This window comes from Mesoplodon mirus (genome assembly GCF_964341445.2).
Source record: "Mesoplodon mirus genome assembly, chromosome: 3".
Classification (NCBI taxonomy): domain Eukaryota; kingdom Metazoa; phylum Chordata; class Mammalia; order Artiodactyla; family Ziphiidae; genus Mesoplodon; species Mesoplodon mirus.
This window is the reverse complement of record NC_138978.1, coordinates 148,918,410-148,934,625: the sequence shown is the minus strand read 5'-3', so window position 1 is coordinate 148,934,625 and position 16,216 is coordinate 148,918,410. Positions and strand designations below refer to the sequence as shown.

Here is a 16,216-nt window from a genome sequence, read left to right as displayed (position 1 = left end):
ATTATTTTTCCATTATTTTTCCAAGTCTGCCCCATTTTTCTTTTCTTTCTTTATGAGGCTCTAATTACATGTATATTAAATCTTTTCATATTGTTCCATAAGCCCTGCAACTCTATTTTTTTACATATCAATATTTTTTCTCTCTCTTCTTAAGATTGGATAATTTCTATTAATGTACCCTCAAGTTTGTTGACTCTTTCCTCTGTCATTTCCATTCTGCTGTTAAGTTCCTCCAGTAACATTTTTATTTTAAAGATTGTATTTTTGAGTTCTAGAATTTCTTTTGGTGGTTTTATATAGTTTCTGTTTTTCTGCTGAGATTTCTTGTTTCTATTGATTAATAAGCTTCTATTCCTTTACATCACTGAGCATAGTTACTGTAGCTATTTAAAAATCTTGTTTGCTAATTCCAACATTTGGATAATCTTGAGGATAGTCTATTGACTTTTTTTCCCCTTAAGAATGGTTCAATTTTTCTAGTATCTTCATATGTCGAGTAATTTTGGATTGTATCCTGGACATTGTGAATGAATTCTGTTCTATTCCCTCCAAAAGACAGGTTCTGTTTGTTTAAGCAGGCAATTAACTTAGCTGGACTCGAACTGAAAATTCTGTCTTGGATAGCAGCTCAAAACTTAGTTCAGTTCTTTTATCCTTAGGTGGGCTGTTTTCAGTCACTAATAGGTGATTCAGAGATCAGCCAGAGACTGGGGCAGGGTTTACAGAAAGTATGGTCTCCCCCTCTCTCTGGCCTCTTAATTTTTAGCCCTTCATTTTCCAGTGGCTCTTGTTGCCCCACACTCTGTTTCTGTTTCTCCAAGCCAAAAAGTTAGCTGGTTTTCTGTTAAAGTGATGGCCAACCCCCCACCCATGCCCTTAACAAATGGAAACTTGCGCTATGCTGTTCCCTTCTTCTCATGCGCTATGCTGTTCCCTTCTTCTCATAGTTATTGCTTTCTAGAATGTATTCACTTTGTTTCACTCACTAGTCCCTTTAGGTAGGTGCTCCCTGCCTCCATATCTTGTCCAGAGTTCATAATAGTTACCTGTGGGAGAGTAGAACCATAGAAGCTTACACAGCTATACTGAAAACAGAACTCCACATACTCTTACACATATTCAGTCATTTAAGTTTACAGAACATGTTGTTATCTCTTTCAGGAAATTTTTCCCCTGGATATTTGCATGGTTTATTCCCATACTTAATTCAAGTCTTCACTCAGGTGTCAATTATCTGGAAAGAACCTCCTTGGACATATTGTTTAATATATGCTGCCCATCCCACCTCACACATTACTATCTACCACTTTACCCTGCATTATCTTATTTTCACAGTACTTCTCTTTCTAACTTTATGTTATACATTAAATTTTATTTTTGTATATATTTATCTTCCTTACTAGACAATAAGCTCTATGAGTATTGAAATTTTTGTTTGCCTTGGATAGTGCTGCGCCCTCAGCACCTAGAGGAGTTCATGGCTCATTGTAGGGGTTCAATACATATTTGTTGAATTAACAGCTCATGCTAGACAGTTAAAAATAAATCTACACACAAATATGCTCAACTGATTTTTGATAAAGGCAAAAGCAAATCAATGGGGACAATGTAGCCTTTTTGACAAATAGTTCTACAGCAACTGGACATTTATTGGTAAAAAATTAACCTTGATCTAAACCTCACACCTTATATAAAAATTAACTCAAAATGAAACCTGGACTTAAATGTGAAACATAAAATCAAAAGAACTTTTATGGAAAAACATTATGGAATCTAAGACTTAAATGTAATGTGTAAAACTATAACACTTTTAGAAAAAAAATAGGAGAAAATCTTGGGATATAAGGCTAGGCAAAGATTTTAGGCTTGACACCACAAGCCATAAGAGGATATTCATAAAAGGAAAAATTGATAAATCGGACCTCATTAAAATGAAAAACTTTTTCTCTGCAAAATACCATGTGAAGGGAATGAAAGACAAGCTACAGTCTGGGAGAAAATATTTTTAAATCATATATCTGACTAAAAACTAATGTCTAGAATAAAGAACTCTCCAAACTCAACAGTGAAAAACAATCCAATGAGGAAATGGGCAAAAATCATGAGTAAACGTCTCACTGAAGATCATCTATAAATGGCAAATAAGCCCATGAAAACATGTTCAACATCATTAGCTATACGTGAAATGCAAATTAAGACCACAGGCTATCACTACACACCTATTAGGATGGTTAAAATAAAAAATAGTGACAACATCAAATTCTGGCAAGGATGTGGGGACCCTCATTAGGTGAATGGCTGAACACTGTGGTACATCCATACCATGGAATACTACTCAGCAGTTAAAAAGAACAGACTATTGACACACACAAAAACTTGACTGGATGTCAAAGGAATTATGCTGAATGAAAAAAAAATCGAATACCCAAAGATTACATACTATGTCATTCTGTTTATATAACACTTTTAAAGTGACAAAATTTTTGAAATGGAAACCAGATTAGTGGTTTCCAGGGGTGAGGGATGAAGAGATAGCCAGTAGGGAGGTGGGTGTGGTTATAAAAATTCCTTGTGATGATGGAATTTTTCTGTATTTTGACTGTCGCAGTGGATGCACAAACCTACATATGTGATAAAACTGTATAGAACTGAATACATTCACACACGGGTATAAAAATGAGAATAAGATGAGTGGGTTGTATCAATATCAATATCACTCATTGATATGAATGAATGAGCTCTTGATTATGTCCTTTCTTGATTGGAGGAGAGAGACAGTGCTTCTGCTTTCTAGATCTTAACCCCATTTCCTTATCTTCATCATGTCTACCTAGTTATCTATTTTTCTTTGACAATTATTTACATTATTTAAAAAGTACTGAGTTATAGTGGAAAGCACATATATGGCTCATATCTTGGTTCAGCCATTTATTGCTTGTAAATTTTTTGGCAAGTGTTACTTAACATTTTTCAAGAAGGGTATAAAAAATTATAGGATTGTTGTAAGATTAACTAGAGTTGTTTATGGAAAGTGCTTAGAACATATTAGGTGTTTAATAGATAGAAGGGATAATTCAAAATTGTCTTCTAGTGAATGTTTTAAATTGCTTTTTTTCTAAATAATATTCAGTAGTACCTTGGATTCTCTTTCTAAATTAAAGCAAATTCATGGTGGATTTATTTGCTTTCCTTCCTCTCTGGGAAGCTTGAAATTTGGTTATGTTATGATCAATATTACACCATAATTTACTCAGTTATCTCTGGTGAGAATCAGCACTTTGGATTTCGAACTCTTACAACAGTCTGCAGCTAAACTTGTTAGGAAGGTCATTTTCAGGCATTTGCCAAAACTCATTGTTTTATTTTAATAAACATCGGCATATTTTCAATTATTACTTCCCGTTAAAGATAAAAATTATGCATGTAAACATTTGTCTTTTGCTGCTTTTGTCAGAGATATAACACAGGACTGGATGTATTTTTTGGCTGACGGAATACATTCTGAAAATTCTTAAGGTCTTCAAGAATGTTCGTCATATTTAACCACTTCCAACCACTTCAAAGTCTGGTGCATGCTTTTTCAGTGCTTCAGGCACCACTCTCCCCTCTTCTAATGGATTAGAATGGCACCAAAGGGTGACTCATTAGGTGTGTTAAATCAAGAATAACAAGAAGGAATGTCCCACTCAAATATTGTCTGAGTAATTTTTTCAGGCCCATCTATATTCCTGATTTTTTTCATGCCTCTCTTTCTCCACTAGGCTTTAGAACTTCAGGAAGGAAACAACTTTCTCCATCAGTTTTTGTTCTGTTTGTGTTTTAATTGCATCCTGCTGTTGGCAGCCTAAACTCATAACCAAAGTCACAACTTTTCCTAATAGACAATGCTTCTCAGGAATGGCTTCCTCGCACACTAATTTCCAAGCTCCACTGGACTTAATGCTTAGCTTGACCTAACTCAAGTTTTGCTTTGAGAGTTGCTGAAACCTCCCACTCTGAACCAAAGTGCTTTAAAAAAAAATCCATTGTTTATCTTTTTACTTGGAAATTAATTATTTATATTTCAAGATAGCAATTTCCCACTCCTGACACCCAGGTAGGGCCCCGTGGGACTCCTGGGCACAAAGCCTTTCTGTGTCCCTCATTTCTTTGATTACAGGACATAGGTTTCATTCAGCTTCCATGACCTTCCCTGAGTTCCAAAAGGCAGATTCAAGCAGTTGTTAATTAGGGAAGGGAAGGGATGCAAGACCACGGAGAAACAAACGGTCAAGAGAAAAAGTAGTGCAGCCGTGGGGCAAGGTCCTGGTTCCCATCAATGGATACACACAAAAATACCTTTGAGCTGTTTTGCAGCTACTGAAACCTCCTCTGGATGGGAGAAGTTAATGAAAGGTATGCTGCCCACAAGTATGTAGACTTGAGCCCAGTTGGAACCTGAAGGTTGATGATGCTGACTCCTATGTACCTCACCAACCAACCCATCAGAAGAATGTCCATGAGCGGATCACGCCCTCTTTGAACCATTACAATAAAACTTCTCACTGTCCTCTCCAAGTTGGGACACATAGTTTTTCAACACAGGAGCCTGCTGTGTCCCCTTTGCCTGGCAAGCTATCCTTTTCTATTTCACCCAAAACTCTGTCTCTGAGATTCAATTCGGCACCAGTGTACAGAGAAGCTGAGCCTTTGGCATCACTCCTAGCACAAAAAGAAAAGATTAGGGTTACACTTCTAAATACTCTCAGAGTTCCAAAAGTCTACTTGCTCCTGGCATCGGATCTTGATGATAGCATTGTCAACTACAAATTGGCACTTGCCATGGGCATTTGCCATCTACCTCTACAAAGATTAAGTCAGGTGCCACTGCAGCTGCTAACTTTCAACACCCTGTGAGAGGAGTTCAGAGTAGGTCTTCAGATAGTTAGATATTTTCAGGAGCTGATTTTATGAGACCAATTCTTGTATCTCCTCATATCTAGAAAAGCACTAAATTCCTTCATGGTGACATCTGCTCCTTGTGACTAGCAGTAACCCTCACAAGACTTTCTGCAAAAATATATGTTTGATTGCATGTACTCCCTCTTCACCAAGATCACATATATACTGACCTTCCCCCCAACCTCTTTGGAGTAGTTTCTCAGAGCTATCTGAAATGCTGTCTCCCAGGCTACAGTCCTCATTTTGCCCCAAATAAAATTTAGCTCACAGTTCTCACGTTGTGAATTTTTTAAAAAGTCAGCAGCATTGAGGTTTCTAGTGCACTTTGACTCAACCCTAATTCTGCCCTCTTTTGCTCAGGTTCTTCCGAACTCAGAGTTCAGTATTGACCTGTATTTTACCCTGGGGTTTTGCTGACTGTTATGCAACTGAACTCCAGCTTGGAGAGTGCTGCTGCTAGTTCACTCTCTTCCTTCCAGATATTTTCAGGTGACATCTGAGATTTTTGAGCTTCAGTGGGTGCATGATTGGTTGTCAACACTTACCATGAGGCCTTTGTTAGGGAGCAAGTCCCCAGTTCTGTACCTCCTTGGGATTCTGACCGTGCTCCTCTGTCCCGCCAGCACACACGGTAAGTAAAGTAGTTGCTGGTTCTCAGGGCCCAGGAAAGCAATTAGAGAAGTGCTCAGTTAATGGAGAGAAGGTAGTTTAGACCAGTCAATTGCAAATGTACTCATTCCATATTACACAAATGTACTCATTCCTCAGAATGGGAGAAAATATTTGCAAACGAATCAATGGACAAAGCATTAATCTCCAAAATATATAAACAGCTCAGGCAGCTCAATATTAAAGAAACAGCTCAGGCAGCTCAATATTAAAGAAACAAACAGCCCAATCCAAAAATGGGCAGAAGACCTAAATAGACATTTCCCCAAAGAGGACATACAGATGACCAAGAAGCACATGAAAAGCTGCTCAACATCACTAATTATTAGAGAAATGAAAATCAAAACTACAGTGAGGTATCACCTCACACCAGTTAGAATGGGCTTCATCAGAAAATCTACAAACAACAAATGATGGAGAGGGTGTGGAGAAAAGGGAACCCTCTTGCATTCCCACCTCTGTTGGTGGGAATGTAAACTGATACAGCCACTATGGAGAACAGTATGGAGGTTCCTTAAAAAACTAAAAATAGAATTACCATATGATCCAGCAACCCCAGTACTGGGCATATACCCAGAGAAAACTATAATTAAAAAAGACACATGTACCCCAATGTTCATTGCAGCACTATTTACAATAGCCAGGTCATGGAAGCAACCTAAGTGTCCATCAACAGATGAATGGCTAAAGAAGATGTGTTACATATACACAATGGAATATTACTCAGCCATAAAAAGGAACGAAATTGGGTCATTTGTTGAGACGTGGATGGATCTAGAGACTTGTACAGAGTGAAGTAAGTCAGAAAGAGAAAAACAAATATCGTATATTAACGCATATATGTGGAACCTAGAAAAATGGTACAGATGAACTGGTTTGCAGGGCAGAAATTGAGACACAGATGTAGAGAACAAATGTATGGACACCAAGGCGGGAAAGCTGCGGTGGAGTGGGGGTGGTGGTGTGATGAATTGGGCGATTGGGATTGACATGTATACACTGATGTGTATAAAATTGATGACTAATAAGAACCTGCTGTATAAAAAATTTTAAAAAGGAATTTTAAAAGTATGATCAAATTGAAGTAATTTACACTACTTTGTGGGAGGTATAATAATTTGTTTTATTAATGTTAATTTCAATTAACAAATTGCTTTATCAATGGTATAATAAATTGTTTATTGACTTCCATTTTATTAATGGAACAATTGAATTCCAAAATATTTTCAAAGCGTTTTATTTTTTTAGCTTATTTATCATTTCATTTTTTTTTTTTTTTTTTTTTTTTTTTTTTTTTTTGCTGTACGCGGGCCTCTCACTGCTGTGGCCTCTCCCGTTGCGGAGCACAGGCTCCGGACACACAGGCTCCGCGGCCATGGCTCGCGGGCCCAGCCGCTCCGCGGCATGTGGGATCTTCCGGGATCGGGGCACGAACCCGTGTCCCCTGCATCGGCAGGCAGACTCTCAACCACTGCGCCACCAGGGAAGCCCCTATCATTTCATTTTTAATGGAGTAGGTTGTTAATATTTTTATTAAGATATAATTTACATGCAGTAAAATTCACATTTTTTTACTATACAGTTTTTCAAGATTTGACAAATGCATACAATTATATAACTACCACTACAATCAGAATATAGAACAGTTCCATTACCCACAAAAGTTCTCCCATGCCCCTTTATAGTCAATCCCTTCCCTCAGCCCCAATCTCTGACAACCACAAATCTGTTTCCTGCCCCTGAAGTTTTGCTTTTTCAGAATGCCATATAAATGGAATCATACAGTACATATCCTCTGGACTTGGCAGAATGCATTTGAGATTCAACCATACTGTTGTGTGTACCAATAGTTCATTCCTTTTTATTAATGAGAATTATTCTGAACCACAGACTGAAGTACATTTTGGTTGTTTGGTTGTTTGCTGTTCTTACAACTGCAAGATTACAAACAAAGCCAACAAAGCCACCATAAGCATTCACATATTTGAATCAGGATTCATCGGAGAGATTCAGCTTCCAGATTCTAGGATTAGTGCCAACAATTTCTCAGGTGCTCTTTCCACACAATAAATCACCCCAGCACCTGATCTCAACCTTCCTTGGATACAGGATCTTCCAGGTCTCCAGGAGAGACTTCTTTTACTTCTTGCACAAAACTTCTTAAAATTCATATTAGAGAAAGTCTCGATATCCTTTGTTTTCTCAGTACTTAAGAAATATGAGCAAGTCTGTAATATTTACCCATTGCCTTAGCTACATTTTTTAAAGAAACTTCTTCCTTACTTGAGGATTCTCAAAGCTTGAGCTTGCCTTTCTTCCTTCGTCCATTTGCTATAGTGTGGAGTATGCTCTTGACGTTTAAATGGATGGTCCCAGACAGAGACATTCTTTCTTACTTTGGTTCAGTATATTTTCAATTTCCAGGTAAGATGAAAATTTTACTGTTTCTGAAAATCACATAAATGACAGCTAAGGAGGAGAAAATGTCTACAGAGAATGTTCATGGAGAAACTGAGAGATTTTGAAGTCATAGAATAGACTTGGCCTTTTTTAGAGGTGACCCCAGCTTTAAGGACAGGCAGTATGAGAAAATCCCAGTTAATAACCCACATATATCAGGTTCTGGATAGTCACCTCCATAATCCTCATTTCTTTCAGAAAGCATTTACCACGAGTTTCCATTTGGAAAGCAAATTCTCTAGTTCTTTCAACGTATTTAAAATGTCCCCCTTTCAGCAGCATACTTATTGCATCAAAGGAGGTAAGGCATGGTTTTAGTTTTGATGCAAGTATTACTTTATTGGAGGGTAATGACTACCTATCCTCTATGTATTTGAGAGTGGGGGCTGTGAGGAGGCAGTGGAAAATAGTGAGACCTGTTAATTTTTCCATGAGATCATTTTTCGCTTGACATGCAATTTGATGCTTAACAATTTTTCTGAAAGTCAAAAGGAATACTATGTTCTCTAATTTTCACAGTGCTATAAATAGTCCCTGACAAAGCGTAATTGTATAAAAGAGATGACACATTTTTTTATACATCTTTATTGGAGTATAATTGCTTTACAGTGTTGTGTTAGTTTCTGCTGTACAACAAAGTGAATCAGCTATATGCATACGTATATCCCCATATACCCTTCCTCTTGACAAAGCGTTTTAATACTTTTAGGTTTATACTATTATTATTACTAGAGAAAAACAAAACAGGTGTTTTGTATGTATTCCTCGGTGTCTGCTCTAGTAAACAGATAATGAATTGTGGGGATGAAATGTACAGCATGGGGAATATAGTCAACAATATTGTAATAACCTTGTATGGTGACAGATGGTAACTAGATTTATCATGGTGAGCATTTTGTAATATAAAGAAATATGTTGTGCACCTGGAACTAATATAATGTTGAGGTCGATTATCATTCAATTAAAAAAGAGAGAATGAATTGTAAGTAACTTCACTTTCTTATATATAAATATGAGCTCACAAATGCTTATAATTTCTTAATTTTTAAATTAGTTTATTATCCTCTGTGATTTTTTATTTCTAATCAATTGTCATATTTTTACTATCTGTTAAGCAAAAGTGAAACTAGAACTGTTACCACTAATTCTGAGAAAATTAACTAGAGTCTAAAATCGTAAGTTATATGTAAAAAAGCTCTCTGTAAATGATATTTGATAAATGTAAAGTTTTATTTTTTGCAGTTTGGTAATGTTCATAAATTAATCAGCATTGGGAAGATTTGGTAATGTCTGTAGGACTCCATGGGGAAATGTGACTAGAACATTTTTATGTTTTATATAAATGAATATCCATGCATTAAAGGTGATTTTTTATTAGAAAATATGATTTCTTTTTTTCCTATGGATAATTTAAAACATATACAAAACTCCGTATACTTATCACCCAGCTTCAGCAATTATCAACTCAGGACCATTCTTGTTTTATCTATATTTACATCCATTTTGCCCACTCTAAGCTATTTAGAAGGAAATTCTTTTACTTCTGAAGATTTTGGTATGTATCTTTAAAAGTATTCTTTTTAAAAAATAATCACAAACCATTATCATATATAAAATTAAATAATAATTCTATAATATCAAGTATCTAGTTAGTGTTCAACTTTTCCTGATTGTCTTATTTATAAATGTTTTTGTAACTGTTTATTTGTTCAAATTAGAATCCAAATATGGTCTACACATCACAATTGTTTGATACATCTCTTAAGTCTCTTTTAACGTATAGATCCCTTCCTTTTTTTTAATATGATTTTTAAAATCTGAGTTAATTTCTAAGGAGGATATGGAGGTATCTTTATTTTGAAGGTTTCTTCTGCAAAAAGATGAAAATATAGAAAAGGCTGAAAGTTAGGCAAAAGAGTCAATATAGGATTATAAACTTCTTCAAGTGTTTGACTGAGAATTGGACCTGATGATTTTTTAACTTATTTAGTAAATAATCACATTCTCGTGTGTGTGTGTGTGTGTGTGTGTGTGTGTTTGTGGTGTATTTATTCTACCAGCCTTCCATGTTCATCTTTGAATTTCTTTTTCCATTTTGACTAAGTCAGTGAAGAAATGCCACATATCATTTGTCAAGAAGTCTTGTGAGCTACTCAATTTTTTTTTGGATAAACTCCTTCCTTTTCATTCCCTTAAAAATTCCTTGATTGTTTATGGAATTATGTCTTTAACTCAGTCTGTTGTTTAAAACCTGCCATACTCAGATCCCAACTTTATAGCCTATCTCTCACACTTCTCCCCCATGTGAGTCTCTAGTCAAATTAGCCCATTAACCAACCATAAACATTTCCACGTGTTTTTCTCCCTCTCATCCTTGCTAACATAATTTTCCCCCAATATAAAATGCCTCCCACCAGTGCAGTTACCTAATCCAATTCCAATTCCTCTCCCTAGGAGGCATTTTCCTGGCATATTTAATTCATGGTATTCTTTCTCTCTCTTCCTATAGTACATATTTTCTGCTTTCTTTTGACATTTGCCATACTCTGCCTGGTATTTTGACTTAACTATTTATATGTTATGCCTTAGTATCCTAACGAGATGCAAGTGTGCTCCTTATATTCTCAATGGAGTTTAGACATAAGAACAACTATCTTATGTCTATTGTGTTAATAAAAATTGATTTCATATGAGGCTCAGAGAAGGCCATACTTGAGCTCTAGACTTTCTGTATAAGTAACGACATCACCTTCACAACAAATATGTATTTTAGAGCTACCCTTTTCAGAGGAACATGTCTGTGGCATGGAGAGGTATGAAATGTGCTCCCTGCTCTCAAGATGCAAAAGTTAAAATAAAGATCTGTCCATCAATTTATCTATCTGTTGACACAGATACAGATCTGTCCATCTATTTATCTATCTGCTGACACAGACACACATGCACACACACACCACAATATAACTGCCAAATCAGTGAGACAGAAAATAGAATGTCATTAAGAGCACAGATTTTGGAGGCATACCTGACATACTTCATTCATTGAATGACCTTGTGTGATTTATTTGCTTAGTCTTTCTACTTATACTTTATTGATTAAGTTAGTCTGTTTCTTCATCTGTAAATGAGGATGATAATGACACAAATAAGTTACTTTTTTTCAGAATTAAATGGAATATTTTAAGTGAAGTGCTTAACACAGTACATAGACAGATATTCCTGTTATTACTGACAAGGGTTATACAGTTCAGAGAAACCAAAGATTGTTGTGTGCCAGGGGTAGTCAGGTATGTTCACAGGTACAATAATGTGATTTATAAGAAAAAAATATTTTTTGGTCATTCAGAAAATATGTATTTGGTCTTCATCCATGGTTCCTGGCTCACAGCTCCCAAAACCCTGATAATATCCTAAGTAATGACAACAAAGGTGTCTTTTGTTATATTAATGACCTAACTTTGGGACATCACCTAAGGATGGGGGCTGGAGGTTGAATCAATTGCTAATGGCAATTGATTTAAGTAATCATGCCTATGTAATAAAGCCTCCATAAAACCCCGAAAAGATGGGACTCAGAGAGCTTCTGTACTGGTGAATACGTGGAGGTGCAGGGAGAGTGGCGCCTGGAGAGAGAGCATGGAAGCTCTGTGTCCCTCCCACACACCTTGCCCTCTGCATCTCTTCCATTTGGCTGTTCCTGAATCTAGTAAATAAAATACTTCTCTGATATCTGTGAGCTGCTCTAGCAAATTAATTGAACCCAAGGAGGGGGTTGTGGGAAACTCTGATTTATAGCCAGTTGGTTAGAAATGCAGGTAACAACCTAAACTTGAGACTGGCTTCTGAAGTCCAAGGAGGAGGCTGTTGGAACCTCTAATCTATAGCCAGTCAGTCAGAAGCACAAGTGATAACCTGGCCTTGTGACTGGCATCTGAAGTGGGTATTGGGGGAAGAAGTCTGTTAGGACTTAACGCTTAACTTGTGGGGTCTGACACTATCTCTGGGTAGATAGTGTCAGAATTGAGTTAAATTGTAAGACACCCAGCTAGTGCCTGAAGAATTGCTTGTTGGAAGTGTGGGGACCCCTCCCATTTAAATTGGGTCCAAGAACAACACAAAGAACAAAAAAGGAGGGAACTGAATTAGATGGGGAGGAGGATCAAAGGGATGGTTAGGAGAAAAGACTGCGTAAGTAAAGATACAGACGTGGGAACACAGTGCAGATGGGAGAATGCTTTCTGAGCATGAGTTTTCAATGAGAAAATCCAGGAAAAAGTTTCAGTGAGAAAATCCCAGGGTTGCTATATGGCTTTAATCTTTTATTCATAGAAGATGCAAAACTATGAAAGTTTTTCCAGTCCCAATAAGATATCTTCCCTAAAATCTCTTTCCTTAAAATTATCTGTATTTATCAATGTATGAAAATTTTCCAACAAGGTTTTATGAAATTTGATATAATGTCTTTAATATTGACTAATTCTTATTTCATTATCCAAGTAATTTTTTAAAAGTTTTCTAAGATTCTCTTCTATAAAAATTCAAAAAAAATAATTCAAAAACACAGAGTACTCTTGGGATTGGTGGATAAGGAGGTACTTGAGGATTCTGGATTTGCACAGCCCTTATAGGTTTTCACAGAACAATGTCTCTTGATCACAAATGTTTCTTTAGTAACTTCAGTTAAAAAAAAAATTCTCCTCCGTTGCTGACTCTAAGCTTTATTACGGAAGGTCCTCCATGGTCCCCAAATAGCCCATTCTCTCAACTGAGGCAGCATATTGCCAAGAGCATGGTCTGAGTGGAGCAGAACTGCACTGACTCAGCCCCTCCCTCATTGTGTGACCTTGGTCAAGCTACTTCACCTCTTTGTGTTTCCTCATCTATAAAACGTGGATAATAATAATGCCTACCTCATAAGGTTGTTTAGGAGAATTAAATGAGTTAAAGTATTGCCTGACACACTATAGTAAATGCTTATACACACATTCCATTAAATATTTAAATTTATTGAAAAAAATAGTTCTATACAAGGTGAGGAGTCAGTTCTCTTTCCCCCAGATACCCATACATATACCCACTTTCCTTAATTTCCAGGCACATGGTAATAGAGGGGCACACTCCTACTTTGTGAATTATTCCAAGTCATCTTATGGGCAATGAAATTGATTGGGAAGGATGAAAGTCTTCCAGTAGATCACCTTAGTTGAATGCTGTTTTGTTTAATGAGTCAGAAAAAAACACTCTCTCTTCTTCTCTCTCTCTTTCACCATCGAAGGTTGCAGTTCATCATGTGGAATTAAACATGGACACTTTAGATATACTAGTGAACAAAAATTCATGTGGTCGAGTATGAATGTCAGAAAGGATATATTCTGGTTGGAGAGGCTAAAATATCCTGCACTCTTTTACAATGGTCATCACTGGCTCCTCAGTGTAAAGGTAATCCCAGTTCCCTGGGACAGAATAGCACTAAGCTGATAGAACAACTTTGGAGTGGTTCAGAAGTGATTCTGAGAGAAAGCATCCTCCCAGGCAGAGGCAGAGTTGTCATGAGTATGTGCTTGAGCCTGAGTGAGGTCCACTGTAATTTAATTCCAAATATCCAAGAAATAGCACCCTCAGATTCTTATACAACCTGGAACCTTTCATGAGAGAGTTGACCGATGGGGTTGACCTCTTTATTGGGAGAGCAGCTATTATAGCAGAATAAGGAAAATGTTCCTAAAGGTTACTTACATCATTTCACACATAATAACTCAAGGAGCTGAGTTGCTGTCACTGTTTTCATTTTACAAAGGGGAAAACTGAGGCCAGAAGAGGGATCTTTTATTTCAGAAATAAACAGCTCAGAACAACCCCTGAGTTTTCACTCTGGCTCTGCCACTTAAAAGCTGCTGTGCGACTTGGGGCAAAGCATTAAGCTTCTCTGTGTCTCAGTTGCCTCATCTCTAATATGAAGATAGCCATAGTGCCTCCCTCACAGAGTTGCTGAAAGCTTACATGAAATAATGTGTGTAATGTGTTCAGCATGTAGGCGACTGCAGCCAGAGCTCAAATAGTTGCCAGCATTGGTAGAAGTAGTAGTAGTAGTGGATCAATAGTGTAGAAAGAAAAGATAGAATTCAGCAATATTTTTTAATCCCTTTTTAATGATATTATCAGTGTTAAAATGTGTTCTCTCTGAGACACTCAAGATGCTAAGAAAATGTGTCTTGATTACAGCTCTGTGCCTAAAACCAGAAATAATAAATGGAAAGCTGTCTGTGGAGAAGGATCAGCCCTGAAACTGTCACCATCAAGTGTGACCCTGGCTATAAGATGGTTGTTTCCCAGAATATCTCTTGCTCAGAGAACAAATCTTGGAGTCTGGATGTGCCCAAGTGTGAGAAGGTGAATAATATTCAATGAATTTTATGTCGTATGACACCTCAAAATAAATGATAGGAAAATAGGATGGCTCATAAAATAGGAAAAAAATAATATGTCCTAAAGGACTATCTCAGTTGTGGGGTTAATTTATAAAGTGTTTACTGGCTCTTTCCACCTTATAACAGGTCCTTCCAGGTATGTGAACATGAGAGTCTTATTCACCAGATATCTAGCCTTTGGTTTTTTCTCCAATAAATGATGTGCTTTTGCTCCATTTCTGGTTGGTCAGCAGAACTAACATACTCGTTGCTCTTTCGGATGTTTTTTGGGGATTCCCTTGCTGCTTACACTCTCTCTATGCTTGACACTGATACTGATTATTACTTAAGTACAGATATGGATTCACCTCTCAGGGAAATATTTTGCTAGGATCCAAAGTATTTTTCTGGAGTTTCCGGCCCATCAATAAGTCCTGGGGTTATTCTTCATCTTCCAGTCTTCCTTCTGCCACAAGACTTCCTGAAGAAGCACACCCTTTACAAGAATGGGGAAACTTTCTGAAATCACACTTTTGGTTTCTTCTTTCAGGTAGGCACTGAAGATTGTGAGATAGTCTTGAAAGGCCAAAACCTCTTACAGTGTCTTTCAAGTCCCCAGAACTCAAAAGCAGTCCTGGAGTTACATAAATTGTCTTTGGAGATTGAAAAACTGGAGTGACAAAGAAACAAAGAGAAAATTTCTTGAGGCTTTCTCTTGGATACACACTCAAGAAAGAAGTTGCAGTATCAACATACTTCACTATGCAGGAGAGTTCTTTCCACACTTGCACAAAATACAGTATCTTTTACCCTACTAACTTTTACAGTTGTGTCTTTCTTATTATCCTTTGAATAGCTGTAGAATCTGTAGTGATGCTCATTCCTGATGCTGATAATTCATATCATCTCTCTTTTTGCTTCCTGACAAGTCTGCCTTGGATTTATCAATTTTATTGATAAATATCTTATGGCTTAGAATGTGACACTTGCTAAATGTTCCATGTGTTGTTGTAAAGATTGTGTGTTTTGCTGCTGAGAGGCACTTCCTATAAATGTCAGTTAGGTAAAGTTGGTTGCTAATATGGTTCCATTCTTCTCTTTCCTTGCTGGTTTGCTGTCTACTTTTTCTATCAATTATTGGGAGAAAGGTATCAAGATTCTCATTGTAGTTTTGTCTATTATTCCTTGCAGCTTTTAGTTTTTGCTTCATGTATTTTGAAGTACTGTTATTAGGGGTATAAATATTTAGAATTTGTATGTATTCTTGATAAATTGATTATTTTATTATTATGCAATAAACTTCTTTATCTTTCATTATGTTCTTTGTTCTCAAATACATTCAAACATAATTTGTCTGATATTAATATAACCACTTAAACTTTATTTTTCTGTAAATTTCTTGAATAAATTCTGAGAGGTAAAAGTGTGTAATTTTCACTAGCTACATTTAAAAAGTAAAAATTTGAAATTAATTTCAATAATATATTTTATTTAACCCAAGTTTTTGAAATATTCTCATTTTGACTGTAATCAATGTAAAAGTTATTAGTGTTATATTTAACATTCTTTTCTTCATACCATATCTTCAAAATGCAGTATATATATATATATATATATATATATATATATATATATATATATATTACAACACATCTAAATTTGAACTAGCTGTATTTGAAGTGCTCAATAAACACATGTGGCTAATAACTGTCATATTATACAATGCAATTCTAGATTTT

The 16,216-nt window shown here is 36.3% G+C and overlaps 1 long non-coding RNA gene across 1 annotated transcript; it reads left to right on the top strand.

The window, feature by feature from the left end:
* Positions 1-12,654: 12,654 nt before the first annotated feature.
* On the top strand, positions 12,655-15,791 carry LOC309800384. The gene is made up of 2 exons (XR_014293451.1): positions 12,655-13,509; positions 14,293-15,791. It is a non-coding gene; the product is annotated as an uncharacterized lncRNA (long non-coding RNA).
* The last annotated feature ends 425 nt before the right edge of the window (positions 15,792-16,216 follow it).